Below are 15,079 nucleotides of genomic sequence, written 5' to 3'. Positions count from 1 at the left end.
CAGGCAGCCCAGAGCCCTCTGACTCCCGGCCGCGGCAGGAATTTAAAGGGCGCTGGGCTCCCCGCACTTGCAGGCAGCCCAGAGCCTGTGACTCCCGGCCGCGGCTGGGATTTAAAAGGCTCTGGGCTCCCCGCGCTTGCAGGCAGCCCAGAGCCTCTGACTCCCGGCCGCGGCTGGGATTCAAAGGGCTCTGGGCTCCCCGCGCTTGCAGGCAGCCCAGAGCCCTCTGACTCCCGGCCGCGGCAGGGATTTAAAAGGCTCTGGGCTCCCCGCGCTTGCAGGCAGCCCAGAGCCCTCTGATTCCTGGCCGCGGCTGGGATTTACAATGCTCTGGGCTCCCCACGGCTGCGGGCAGCGCAGAGCCCTCTGACTCCCGGCCGCAGCTGGGATTTAAAAGGGGCGAAACCTAGCTCCAACTATTGGTGGAGCAGAGCCCTTGACTGTAAATAGTCCTGGGGCTAAAGCCCCAGGACCCCATATAAGTCGGCGCCCATGCCCACACCCACTGAAGTCAGGATCTGGCCCTGACTACCCGACTGGTGACACCCTACAAGCTTTGTGTCCGTCCCCTGTGGTGCCTGCTCCTGCCCCTGCCCTCATGATGGGCTCTTTCCCTCCATGTGTCTCAATAGCTCCATTCCTGTCCCCTCACGAGCTGGCTGCCCCGTACGGGGGTGGGCTGATTTCCCTGGGCTGGGGGACAGAGCCGGGCTCTGAGATAAAGCAGCCGATTTCCCTGGCACTTTCACACTCATCTCCCTAATTCAGAGAGAGGGAGAGAGAAAGAATCACCATCTAAGCTGGGGTCGGTCTCAGAGGAGGAGGCTTCTTTCTGTAGGGTCCCATTGCCCAGCAGAGGGAGTCTCAAAGGAGGGGCCTTCTTTCTATTGGGGTTCCTCTTTCCCGCTACAGGGGGTCTAAGCAGAGAGGCCTTAGTTCTAGAGGCGTCCCAATGGCCAGCTGGAGCTAGTCTCCCAGAGGCTCGTCTCCATGGGGTCCCATTGCCCAGCTGGGTTTCTTACCCCTCTTCTGGAGCAGGAGCCTGTGCAGACAATAGATCCCACCCCTGGCTTGCCAACTGATGTCACTGGCTGGGTGGGATACACAGAGACCCAGCTGCAGCACGAATTCACCTGCCTTGGAGAAGGTGGAGGAGGTCTGGTGGAAGGAGGAGGAGAGGGGAATCCATCAACATTCTCCCTTCAGCTCCCCAGCGCCCCTGGACCTGAGCTCTGCTCCCACCCCTGTGTAGGAGGCGCTGGGGGAGAGGAACGAGAGCCCTCTTCCTCTCTGCCCCCAAGGGAGCTCAGAGCAAAGGGAGCAGGGCAAGGGCCCTCGCTGAGCACTCGCTGCCTCGTTGCTCCAGAATAACAAGGGCCCTGAGGCCAGGCACGACCCTGCCAGCCAGCGGCCTATGGAACGCAGTCCCTTACGGACCCAGGGGGGATCACTTAGCCAGGGGATGATGAACTTGACTCTGCAGGATGCTGGAGTCAGAGGTCACTTACGTCAAATCCAGGCAGGGAGGTGGCAAACTGTAGCAGGGCCGCGCGGGTCTGTACGGCCCTGGCTCTCTCCTGGGGGTTGTTTGACAGGAGAGAGGGATGGACGTGCTGCGGGAGAAGGAGGCAGGGGAGGGTCAGCAGGCAGGCGTACATGCTCTACAAACCAGCCTCTCCCCCTCCCCAAGGGGATGAGACTTTGTTTTCAGGGTGGAGTAGCCGAGCCCTGGTCGCAGAGCTTGAAAAGGGGGTTCAGTCTCTCAGGCCCCAGCCAGCCCTGGTGCTCACTGTTAGTGCTTAATGCAACCGTGCAGAGCTCTGGCTGACAGTCCCAGCTCCTTCCCCCTGCACTGGCAGCTCTGGGAACGTGTGGCTGGCTGGGTCCAAGCTGGGAGGACACAATGGAAACGTGGCTCTTCTAGTCTCTCCTTTGCTGCCCTCCCACAGGGTTCAGGGGCAATTCCAAACCAGACCGTCCATTCTACTCACCTCCAGGAGGTGCTGCAGCTTCTCCATGGTGGGGGTCTCTGTTAGCCGGTCCCTGAGGATGGTGTCCAGGCTTCGCGAATAGCGGTTGTGCAGAGCCTGCAAGAAGAGGGAGCTACACCAGTAGCTACACCAGTCATGGGACATGGGGCTACACCAGTCAGGGGACAATTTGGAGGATTCTCCAGGAGCCCTGGCAAGACTCAAAAGGCACATCCTGGCCTCTCCCATTCACATCACTCCAGGGACACTTTGCAAGAGTTCATGGCTGGATGCCTGCTGCCTCATCAATCCTTGCACTTGGACAGTGTCTGCGGGGACCTTGGCCTGTGTGGGACAAATGTCCCCACTTTGGGGTGCCAGATAACAGAGGAGATGTGTCCCCCCCATTGTGGATGAGGGATTCTCTGGTGCAAGACCCCCTGCCTGGGTGGGGATGGAACAAGGAGCAGGACAGACTGGGTGGCAGCGCAGCTGGGGGATTTTTGTACCTCAGCTCTGCCCTGGAGGTGCTGCTGGATCACCAAGATGGTATCTTCCTCAGGGCACAAATCCTGCTCCTCCTCACACTCCTCCTCGCACTCCTCCTCAGGCCACGACACCTGGGCACTGGGGGTGTCTGCACCAGGGAAGGAAGGAGAAAGTTTAATCCCTTCTGCTGCTGGGGGGATGCAGTGGACAGAGAAGGCTCCATGTTTCCTCTTTTTCTGTAAGGAGCCCCATGGCAGCCAGGGCCCCACCCTGCCCCTCCCAGAGACGCCCTCAGCCCCATCAGCCTCAGGGCCCCGTGGCAGTCAGCTCCCCCGCCCCCAACATGATCAGGGGAGGCTGGAGCTCCCCGACTCCGCCCAGCATCCCCTGCCTTGGGGCGTGGCTGTGCAACCCCCACTGGTGTTAGTGGGGATCACATGGGTCAGTCCCGGTGCCTTGGCAAGCCGATGGGCACAGGGTGTTACTAGTCCCCCACCGCCCCAGTCCTCCTCCCTTTCCCCTGGGTCTCCCCTCACCTCCAAAGAGGGAGCCTTCAAAGACAGGGCTGCCAGACCCCACGGAGGAGCTGCTGGCCCCGCAGGAGTATGCGGAGCTGCTGGTGTTTGTCGCGCAGTCGCTCAACTCCTGCTCTGGGCTGGCAGGAGGCTCCTTCATGGCCAGGGTGGGGCTGGCAGGAGGCTTCTCAGTCGCCAGGGTGGGGCTGGCGGGAGGCTCCTCAGTCACCAGGGTGGGGCTGGCGGGAGGCTCCTCTGGAGCCAGGGTGGGGCTGGCGGGAGGCTCCGCAGTCGCCAGGGTGGGGCTGGCGGGAGGCTCCTCTGGGGCCAGGGTGGTGCTGGCGGGAGGCTCCTCTGGGGCCAGGGTGGTGCTGGCGGGAGGCTCCTCCGGGGCCAGGGTGGGGCTGGCACTGGGCCCCTCAGTTGCCATGGTGGTGGACGGCTCCTGCTGGGCCCTGGGGTGCAGCTCCTGGCTCCTTGGCTTCCTGCGAAGGAAGCCCCAGAGCTGCCTTCTCCGGCTCCTGCCCTGTACTGGCTCTCTCCTCCACAGCTGAACCCGGGGCCACCTCCATTTCGGCCCAGAAGGTGCCTCAGGGTCAGCTAGGGGAGCTGCTGTCTTCCGCCTCCTCCAGCAGGTGACGCAGCTCCTCTTCTTACTCCGGCCACAAGCCTCTTCCCCGCCCGCGGGGACAGAGGGGCCGCTCTCCTCCTGGGAAGGCTGGCTGATGTTTTCTGCTGGCTCTGGAGCCACCTGCCCGGCCTTCCTCCTGAGCATCCGCCTTATTCTCTCCATCCTGGAACTGAGTGGGGAGCAGCCATGAGTCTGGCTTCAAAGCAGCCTCTCATTAACGAGCCTGCCTGCTCCCCTGCCCACCTCCCCTCTGCTGAGGCAATTTCTCCTCCCAACACATCCCACCCCAGGGCACAGGAAACCTCAACCTGGGGAACAAACCCTGACAAGGGACGGGCTGGGAGCCCTAGTGGTGGGATATGCCCACCACACTGGGGGTGGCTCTGGAGAACTCCACTTACTTGCTCTAGATCGGATGGAGCTGGATGGCAGATGCTCAGGGTTGCTCCTCCATTCACCCTCCTCGATCTCCTGCACCCAGCTGGCCGGCAACGGGTGCCGCTCAATGCCCTGCCAGCAGGGCAAGGGGTAGAAACCAGAGATCGAAACTGGCTGTGAAAACAATACAATGCCACTAGCGGAACACTCCTGGGACACTCCATAGCTGTACCCGGGGCCACCTCCATTTGGGCCCAGAAGGTGCCTCAGGGTCAGCTAGGGGAGCTGCTGTCTTCCTCCTCCTCCAGAAAGCCAGAGCTGGGAAGTGCCAGCAGGACTCGATTCCCAGTCTCCCTGGCTCCGAGTGTGACCTGTTGTAGTGACTGACGGATTTGCTCCTCGTCTCCCATCCAAAGCCAATAACACATCTCTGGGTTGGCAGTCATGAGTTAGACCTTCTCAGCACCCCTCTGTCTCCCGCAGCCCTCAGCTGTTCCTTGGACTGCGGTGGCTTGGACGGTAACAGGAGTGGATATTGTTACTGGCTCACTGGGTGGTTCTAGCCAATGAGGGTCTCAGTCTAGCCTCAGAGGCCCACACCCCCAGACACTACAGGTCAGGGTGGATTGATTTCATTCCAAATGTTTTGTAATTGTATTTTTGAGTTATTTTCCTAATGAGAGATTGATTCTCATGAAATTCTTAGTGGTGGCCGATGACAGAACACAGAGCAATGGTCTCAAGTTCCACTGTGGAAGGCTTAGCTTGGCTATTAGGAAACACTAGTTCACTAGGAGGGTGGTGAAGCCCTGGAATGCGTTCCCTAGGGAGGTGGTGGAATCTCCATCCTTACAAGTTTTTAAAGGTCAGCTTGACAAAGCCCTGGCTGGGATGATGAAGTTGGGGTTGGTCCTGCTTTGAGTAGGGGGGTTGGACTAGATACCTCCTGAGGTCTGTTCCAGCCCTAGTCTTCTATGATGCTAGGAATAGGGATCCATTCAAACATGTTGACTTGCTGGTTTTGCAGGACACAGAAAAACAAAAAGGTTGACTGAACCATTTGTTTTCCTTTCAAACAAACTGAGGTAAAGAAGTATCTCTAGTTCGTGCACTGAACTGATTGTTCCTGCTCATAATGTCCTTCCAGATTTTAGAAGTAGTAGCTCACACCTCCTCCTCTCTAGCGTTTATTCATATATTACAAGGGGAAAAGAAGCCTTCATCGTTTTCGAACCCCCAATCAGTTTCTTACATTTGAATGAAGTAGCTACATCAACTGGAATGAAGAAAATATTCTTTCTGCACCCGCAGAAGAGGCTAGTGCTGCCAAAATCTGGCTGAGTGTTTCAATAACTTCTGGACCCCCAGGTGCTTACGCAATGACTTCCAACAGTTCAGTGCTTTGACTTCCTCTGACACTTGGCAGCAAACATGGATTTCTTCATATATGTAGTTATTTAAATTACTTTAATAGGCTGGAGCAACTAGAGGCCTTAACATCACTTGTCATCGTTTCAAATTTTATACTGGATAAGTTTTAAAAAAAAACTTTTCCAATATAAATTTAAAAAACCCAGTTTAAATAAAAAAAAATCTCTTTTGGGGGCGGGGTTTGGGTTGTGAAAAAGCCATTGATTGGTCTTGCCCTTGATTTTAGAAGAACTACTTCATCTGAGAGAATCAGAAACTGCTTGTATTCTGTTCAAGGAGAGGAGGCAGCAAAATTCATCCTAGCAGTAATTTGTTGGGCCTTATTTGCTCAGTCTTAAACAAACAAGTGTGCAAAACTCTAGCTAGTCTCTTTTATGTAGGCCCACCTAAGAGGTGGTGGGAGGGGCAGGAATGCTGTCTCCGTCCCGGATCCAGTAGCAATTGCACAGGATATTGCCACAAAACCTACATTTTACTGCCAAACTCTCTAAGCCATTCCTCTTCTGCGCTTACTGGTTTCTAAGTTTCAAATCCACAAAACCTTCCCCTTGACAGTCACTGCCCAGGCGGTGCAGCAGGCAGAGGAACCTGAGCAGTAACATTGTGACACCAGAGGTAACTCAGCCACCTGTCGCTCCCTGACTCCACTAACCCTGAGCATAAACCCGAAGCCTGAGCCCTGCCTTGGGCATCGCTTCCACGGAAACCTGCAGGTTCATTTACTGACTTATGCAAATCACCTGTGGAGAGTTAGCACTGACTGGCTGACTTCACTCTCAAGTCACAATGCCCTTCAGCTTACAGCACTAATGGAAGGGGCCCAGGGTGGAAATCAGGCTTTTCTGGTGGCCCGTTTTCCAATTGAGAAGAGGGGACAAGAGGGAAGGAGGAAGAGGGAAGCTAAATGGTCACATTCCAAACGCCCCCAGCGAGTCACAGATTAATTCCAAGCCCAGAGGAAACCACTGTCGTCTGACTTTCTGTTTCACTTCGGCCATAGAATGTGCCTCAAAATAATTCCCATAGGAATTAGAGCAGAGTTTTTAGTAAAACACCCGAGCTTGATTTTAAAATAGGCCAGTTGTGGAAAATCTAGCACAACCCTCATTGAATTGCTCCAAACTCTGATGTTAAAAATGCTCCTCGCCTTATTTCCAGTGTGTATTGGTCTAGCTTCAACTTCCAGCCATTGTCTGCTCATAACCTTTATCTAGCAAAGTGAAGATGGAGGCTTGCTGCAGCAAGGCTATAGGGCTCTGCGAGGTTCCCCCTGCACCGCATCCCTGTCCTGCCTGGCTGTTGGCAAGGGAGCTCTGTGAGGTCACAGATGCCTCATTCATAGAATCATAGACTATCAGGGTTGCAAGGGACCTCAGGTGGTATGTAGTCCAACCCCCTGCTCAAAGCAGGACCAATTCCCAACTAATTGTCTTAGCTCAGTGGGCTGAGTTTCTGCCAAAAGCTTTTGTGAAGTAACTACCACACCCACCTTTCCCTGGCAGGCCTGACGTCTACCCCTGGCCAGCCCTGCTGGATGTTTGAGCTGCACCCCGGATCACCCCACTTGCTCATTATTGATTCTGGGGAGCAAGCAGGCTACCCAGTAAAACAGCAGAGTCTGTTCCGCACCCCACACTCAGTTTTTCATAGAGGCATCGGTTGTGAAACAATTCAGTCTCCTAATGTGGCCTCTATTTCACGGGCTATGAAATTTCACACTCTTAGCACCCTATTAAGCCCAATTGCTTGTAATTCACTAAAAGGCACCTTCCCAACCAGTTATGATGTTAGGACACCAGGAAACAGAGACTCCACCTCTCCCCTGGGTAATTTCTTCCAGTGGCTAGTCTCCCTCACTGTCATAATTACATTGGAAATTGACAACCTCTGATAAGGGCCCAATTTATGACAATCTTTTAAAGAATTTAAATAGAAGAGAAAAAATAACATTCAGTAGAACATGTTCACTGCCAAGCTTTTCAGACAGTCGCACCACTGATGTGATAGCTAAGGCCCTGGAAGCAAAGTTAGCTGAAATGCTAACCCAGCTTTGGGCAGCAGTAGCTTCCTTGAAAGGTGCAGAAAATATTGTCTTCCTTTCAGTTTATTCAAATCGTTCAGTTCAATCGACTAGTTTGCTGAAACTCAAGAAAGCCATTGGGAATTCACAAAACAGGCAAACTTGTTTTCCTCCCTCAATCTATGGATAAAAACTAGGGGATAGATCTACTGGTTCATCAATCTAGAAACATGTGGAGACAAGAATGTATCATTTCCGTTCACTAACCACGCATCAAATTGCCTTTGTTTAAGAAATCTGTTAGTTTGAAATGCAAAACATTTTGATACAACTTCTTTCTTATGCTTCTCTTTCTAGCTCTGGCATGGCCTTGCTGTGTGACCAAAGAGAGGTCACTTCTTTTCTCTTTCCCTCGGTATCCTGGGGGATGGAGAAAATTCTCTCAGTCCTAGCAGGAGAGAGATTTGAGCAAGTCAGGCGTGTTAGGGCCCTTGTGCTCTAACGGACAATGGGCAATTGTTGTTTGGGGCAAGAATCCCAACGGATTTGTTACTTGTCCCGCAACCAAAGCCAATAACACCTCTTTGTATTTTCAGTCATGAGTTAGACATTCTCAGCACCCCTCAGTCTCCCACAGCCCTCAGCTGTTCCTTGGATTAGGGAGGCTTGGATGATAAGAGAACTGGAATTATTTTACTGGCTTCCTGGGTGTTACTAGCCCATGAGGGTCTCAATCTGGCCCCCAAGGCCCACACCCCAGACACTAAAGATCAGGATGGGTTGATTTCACTCAAAGTTTTTTGTATTTGCATTTTTGAATTATTTTCCTAATGAAAGATTGATTCTCATGACATCTTAGAGCTGGCAGATGACAGAACAAGGAGCAATGCTCTCAAGTTGCAGTGTGGAAGGCTCGGATATTAGGAAAAACTTTTTCCCTAGGAGGGTGGTGATGCCTTTGAATCTGCTAGGATAGAGTCCCCTATCTTGTACTTAGAGCCTATATTTTTTCTTACCTTCTACACAGATGACAATGTCTTTGAAACAAATCCACACGGGAATGAAAAACACACGCACTGAATCTCCTGCACACCAACGTCTCTTGGTCCTCAGCGAGAGACCGCGAGCTGGAGGCTTGCTGCAGCAAGTCTACAGGGCTCTGCGAGGTTCCCCCTGCCCCGCATCCCTGTCCTGCCTGGCTGTTGGCAAGGGAGCTCTGTGAGGTCACAGACGCCTCATCATCTTTGCCCAATAGACTGAGTTCCTGCCAAAGGCCTTTGTGAAGTCACTGCCGCACCCACCTTTCCCTGATGTCTGCCCCTGGCCAGCCCAGCTGGATGTTTGAGCTTCACCCTGTATCACCCCACTTGCTCATTATTGATTCTGGGGAGCAAGCAGGCTACCCAGTAAAACAGCAGAGTCTGTTCCGCACCCCACACTGAGCTTTTCATAGAGGTTATGAAACAATTTGATCTCCTAATCTGGCCTCTATTTCACAGGCTATGAAATTTCACACACTTTGCACCATATGAAGCCCAATTGCTTGTAAGTCACTAAAAGGCACCTTCCAGAATGACAGGCAGTTGTGATGTGAGGACACCAGGAAACAGAGACTCCATCTCTCCCCTGGGTAATTTGTTCCAGTGGCTAGTCTCCCTCACTGTCAAAAATGTGTGCCTACGTCTCATTTGAATTTGAAAATTTGAAAATCCAGCACAACCCTCAGTGAATTGCTCCAAACTCTGATGTTAAAAATGCTCCTCGCCTTATTTCCAGTGTGTTGGTCTAGTTTCAACTTCCAGCCATTGTCTGCTCATAACCTTTATCTGGTAAAGCAAAGATGGAGGCTTGCTGCAACAAGGCTAAAGGGCTCTGCGAGGTTCCCCCTGCCCCGCATCCCTGTCCTGCCTGGCTGTTGGCAAGGGAGCTCTGTGAGGTCACAGACGCCTCACTCATAGAATCATAGACTATCAGGGTTGCAAGGGACCTCAGGAGGTATGTAGTCCAACCCCCTGCTCAAAGCAGGACCAATTCCCAACTAATTGTCTTTGCTCAATGGGCTGAGTTCCTGCCAAAAGCTTTTGTGAAGTCACTGCCACACCCACCTTTCCCTGGCAGGCCTGATGTCTGCCCCTTGGCCAGCCCAGCTGGATATTTAAGCTGCACCCCGGATCACCCCACTTGCTCATTATTCATTCTGGGGAGCAACCACGATACCCAGTAAAACAGCAGAGTCTGTTCCACACCCCACACTGAGTTTTTCATAGAGGCATCGGTTGTGAAACAATTCAGTCTCCTAATGTGGCCTCTATTTCACGGGCTATGAAATTTCACATTCTTAGCACCCAATTAAGCCCAATTGCTTGTAATTCACTAAAAGGCACCTTCCCAACCAGTTATGATGGTAGGACACCAGGAAACAGAGACTCCACCTCTCCCCTGGGTAATTTCTTCCAGTGGCTAGTCTCCCTCACTGTCATAATTACATTGGAAATTGACAACCTCTGATAAGGGCCCAATTTATGACAATCTTTTAAATAATTTACATAGAAGAGAAAAAATAACATTCAGTAGAACATGTTCACTGCCAAGCTTTTCAGACAGTCGCACCACTGATGTGATAGCTAAGGCCCTGGAAGCAAACTTAGCCGAAATGCTAACCCAGCTTTGGGCAGCAGTAGCTTCCTTGAAAGGTGCAGAAAATATTGTCTTCCTTTCAGTTTATTCAAATCGTTCAGTTCAATTGACTAGTTTGTTGAAATTCAAGAAAGCCATTGGGAATTCATAAAACAGGCAAACTTGCTTTCCTCCCTCAATCTATGGATAAAAACAAGGGGATAGATCTACTGGTTCATAAATCTAGAAACACGTGGAGACAAGAATGTATCATTTCCGTTCATTAACCACACATCAAATTGCCTTTGTTTAAGAAATCAGTCAGTTTGAAATGCAAAACATTTTGATACAACTTCTTTCTTATGCTTCTCTTTCTAGCTCTGGCATGGCCTTGCTGTGTGACCAAAGAGAGGTCACTTCTTTTCTCTTTCCCTCGGTATCATGGGGGATGTAGAAAATTCTCTCAGCCCTAGCAGGAGAGAGATTTGAGCAAGTCAGGCGTGTTAGGGCCCTTGTGCTCTAACGGACAATGGGCGATTGTTGTTTGGGGTAAGAATCCCGACAGATTTGTTACTTTTCCCCCAACCAAAGCCAATAACACAACTTTGTATTTTCAGTCATGAGTTAGACCTTCTCAGCATCCCTCTGTCTCCTGCAGCCCTCAGTTGTTCCTTGGATTAGGGAGGCTTGGATGCTAAGAGAACTGGAATTATTTTACTGGCTTCCTGGGTGTTACTAGTCCATGAGGGTCTCAATCTGGCCCCCAAGGCGCACACCCGAGACACTAAAGATCAGGATGGGTTGATTTCACTCAAAGTTTTTTGTATTTGCATTTTTGAATTATTTTCCTAATGAAAGATTGATTCTCATGACATCTTAGAGCTGGCAGATGACAGAACAAGGAGCAATGCTCTCAAGTTGAAGTGTAGAAGGCTCGGATATTAGGAAAAACTTTTTCCCTAGGAGGGTGGTGATGCCTTTGAGTCTGCTAGGATAGAGTCCCCTATCTTGTATCTATTATCTAGAGCCTATATTTTTTCTTACCTTCTACACAGATGACAATGTCTTTGAAACAAATCCACACGGGAATGAAAAACACACGCACTGAATCTCCTGCACACCAACATCTCTTGGTCCTCAGTGAGAGACTGCGAGCTGGAGGCTTGCTGCAGCAAGGCTACAGGGCTCTGCGAGGTTCCCCCTGCCCCGCATCCCTGTCCTGCCTGGCTGTTGGCAAGGGAGCTCTGTGAGGTCACAGACGCCTCATCATCTTTGCCCAATAGGCTGAGTTCCTGCCAAAGGCCTTTGTGAAGTCACTGCCGCACCCACCTTTCCCTGGCAGGCCTGATGTCTGCCCCTGGCCAGCCCAGCTGGATGTTTGAGCTGCAGACCGGATCACCCCACTTGCTCATTATTTATTCTGGGGAGCAAGCAGGCTACCCAGTAAAACAGCAGAGTCTGTTCCGCACCCCACACTGAGCTTTTCATAGAGGTTATGAAACAATTCGATCTCCTAATCTGGCCTCTATTTCATAGGCTATGAAATTTCACACACTGCACCATATGAAGCCCAATTGCTTGTAAGTTACTAAAAGGCACCTTCCAGAATGACAGGCAGTTGTGATGTGAGGACACCAGGAAACAGAGACTCCATCTCTCCCCTGGGTAATTTGTTCCAGTGGCTAGTCTCCCTCACTGTCAAAAATGTGTGCCTACGTCTCATTTGAATTTCTCTGGCTTCAGCTGGCAGCTGTTGGTTCTTGTTGTGCCTTTTTTGGCTAGATCGAATTAGCCCTGCCCCGTGAAATCCGATCTCCCTGTCCTGCTGGACCCCCCAGCCAGGAGAACCCAGTAGGGGCCTCCTAGCTGTTTCTCTTCCCGGCTGGGGACAGGACTTCCTCTCCGTGGGGATATCAGACGCACCTGCCGAGGCAATGCAGAAGTGAGCGCGCTGCATCAGCCCGGCATTGGGCTCAGGGCTTTGCTCTTGGCAGTTCTGCTCCAGTCACGTCTCTGGGTGCCCGGACTCAGAGCTTCTGGCCCCCTGTGGCTGCAGCCAGTGCTGGGGCACCGGGATCAGGACTTCCATGCCCCTCCCCACTCCTGCTGGTGCTCTGGGTGCCTGGGCTTGCGGCTTCTGCCCGGCATCTGCAGCAGGGGCTCGGGGCTTCCCTTGCAGTTCCTTCTGGGGTTCAGGGGTCCATTTCTCTGGATGCCCCGAAAATGGTAGGAGCCGAGGTGCTCCCAAGTAGTAGGTAGGAGCTGAGGTGCTGCCAACAGCAGGGACCCACCTGCACATCTGGGAACCTCCTCTAGCTTCAGAAAGGTTGCTGGCTGCTGCCCTTGGAGCCCAGGTCTGAAGGCAGCACAGAAGTGAGGGTGACAATGCTGTGACCCCCCCCCCCCCACACAACAACCTCTGAACTCCCCCGTTCTCCCAGTTTGGTCGGGACCCCCATGGTTACAATGCCAGCCAATGTCAGGTGGAAACATCTGAAATGGTGACGTTGGTCAATTTCAAGGCCAGAGGGTTTGTAAATTAGTCAAAGTGAGCCCTGAATGTGGTAGGGACCTGGCTATTATGGATGCCCGAGCAGGTTTGCACTCCCAGTTCTCTTGAAAGGCCGTGGAGAATTCCTGCTGCCTGAGAAACTTCCCAGAATAAGCTACCAGGGCTGGGGGGAAATGAAGGAAACCAACCAAAGCCTGAGCTAGGATGGAGAGCATTGATCCAAGCCGTGTTTGAACTCCTCCACCCCCAGCTGCCTGCCTACCTGCGGTGAAACGGACAGAGGGGCACTGATTTCTAGTTGTGAACTTGCTACAGACCGTGGGCTTCAGCACAAGCCGTACAGCCCATACTCTGAACTCTTGGATAAACAGCAAAGCTGGCTTTTCCCAAACCTTTCCCCACAGTGCCCTGCATCCACTTGGGATTGTGCCCAGCAGAGGCTGGTGGAGGGGAGGGGAAGGGAGAGAAGGTCATGCAAATGTTGTGGCGTCTGCACTTCCCCCCAGACACACGCAGCAATGCAGGGCATAATATCCAGGACAGTAAATTATTTGGCCATAACCTACCAAATCCTCAGTGTTGAAAGTCCAATTTCTCTAGAAAACAATGGAAGGGAGGGGTTAGGGAGTTGCAGTAAACACCTGGACTTCCAGTCTCTGGCCAGGCACATCCCCGTCTCCAGAGTTTTCACTGCTATCGTCTCCAAACTGGTCCTCCTGGTCTAATGTGAGGTCAAATCCTGGCCTTTAGGGACATTGGCAGGATCTTCCCTGTTCCCAACTGCAGCATCACCCTCGTTATCCTGCCTGATAAGTATCCCGCCAGGGCTCAGCTAAATGGCATGTGGCATGACAGGCTCTTTGCTGAGGGCCCTTGACAGCACTCAATCGAGATCTGAATCGGACGGGCACGTGCAGCTGCATTTCCTGACTTTTTACTGGACTCTTGGACCCTCTCATGCTTCTCCTGCAAATGTTCCTTCTCGCTCAGCGCTGAGCAGCAGAATGCTCATTACCCTTTGGCTGTGCGACACACAGACGTCTAGTCCTGCTGCTCTGAAAGAAACTTTCTTCACAGCTCTAATCCTGGCAGATATTGATTAAAATCTTGCCATGCTCCTCTAAGGGCACGTCTACACTACGGGATTATTCCGTTTTTACATAAACCGGTTTAGTAAAACAGATTGTATAAAGTCGAGTGCAAGCGGCCACACTAAGCACATTAATTCGGCAGTGTGCGTCCACAGTCCGAGGCTAGCATCGATTTCTGGAGTGTTGCACTGTGGGTAGCTATTCCGTAGCGATCCCATAGTTCCCGCAGTCTCCCCTGCCGCTTGGAATTCTGGGTTGAGATCCCAGTGCCTGATGGGGCAAAAATCATTGTCGCGGGTGGTTCTGGGTAAATGTCGTCAGTCATTCCTTCCTCTGGGAAAGCAACAGCAGACAATCATTTCACGCCCTTTTCCCCTGGATTGCCCTGGCAGACGCCAAAACATGGCAACCATGGAGCCTGTTTTGCCTCGTCACTGTCACCATATGTGTACTAGATGCCGCTGACAGAGGCGATACAGCAGCGCTACACAGCAGCATTCATTTGCTTTTGCATGATAGCAGAGACGGTTATCCGTCGTTCTGTACTGTCTGCTGCCATTGTAAATTGGCAATGAGATGACGGGGTTACCAGTCCTTCTGTACTGTACTGTCTGCTGCTGTTATAGGTGCCCCTGGCTGAGGTCGGCCGGGGGTGCAAAAGACAAAAACGGGAATGACTCCCCGAGTCAATCCCTCCTTTATGGTATCTAAAAATAGAATCAGTCCTGCCTAGAATATGGGGCAAGTGTACTAGAGAACCAGTGTATCAGAGAACCAGAGAGCACAACCGCTCCATGTCAGATCCCGCAGAAATGATGAGCTGCATGCCATTCACAGGGGGTGCCCCTGCAACAACCCCACCTGTTGCTTCCCTCCTCCCACAGCCTTCCTGGGCTACTGTTGCAGTGTCCCCCCCTTTGTGTGATGAAGTAATAAAGAATGCAGGAATAAGAAACAGTGACTTGTTAGTGAGATAAAATGAGGGGAAGGCAGCCTCCAGCTGCTATGATAGTCCAGGCAGGACATTAAGCAGTGTGAGGGAGAGGAGCCCAGCATCCCACTGCTATGGGGCAGTACAGAATCTTTTCTTTACACTGTCCCTGCCAGCAGGTATATAGGATCTTGTGGAGCAATTACCACACGGGTGGGGTGCAAAATAAACTTTATTAAGCAAATACAAAAACAGGGAAAATTCAATAGTGAGAGGTATGGGGTTGTTAAGGTAGACAATTGGGGAGGGGTTTCTTTTTTGGTGAACAGTAAGGGGGTTTCAATAGTGGGGTACAACACAGTAGGATACAATACAGTGGGTAATCAGTTAACACTGAGGTATAAATGTAACAGGTAGCTAGCGATTTCTATATAAAAAGGTGTGTCACAGCAGCATATAACCCACTAACAGTTATGGATAAAATGTGTTAAATAA

General features: G+C 51.9%; 1 long non-coding RNA gene across 1 annotated transcript; it reads right to left on the bottom strand.

The window, feature by feature from the left end:
• Positions 1-3,366: 3,366 nt before the first annotated feature.
• On the bottom strand, positions 3,367-11,228 carry LOC120398059. The gene is made up of 3 exons (XR_005594168.1): positions 11,095-11,228; positions 4,007-4,157; positions 3,367-3,774 (listed from the first exon to the last, which is right to left on the bottom strand). It is a non-coding gene; the product is annotated as an uncharacterized LOC120398059 (long non-coding RNA).
• Between the last annotated feature and the right edge of the window lie 3,851 nt (positions 11,229-15,079).

The sequence above is a fragment of the Mauremys reevesii genome, linkage group 2 (genome assembly GCF_016161935.1).
Source record: "Mauremys reevesii isolate NIE-2019 linkage group 2, ASM1616193v1, whole genome shotgun sequence".
NCBI lineage: Eukaryota > Metazoa > Chordata > Testudines > Geoemydidae > Mauremys > Mauremys reevesii.
Note: the sequence above shows the minus strand (reverse complement) of the source record. Positions and strands in the feature narration are given on the sequence as shown.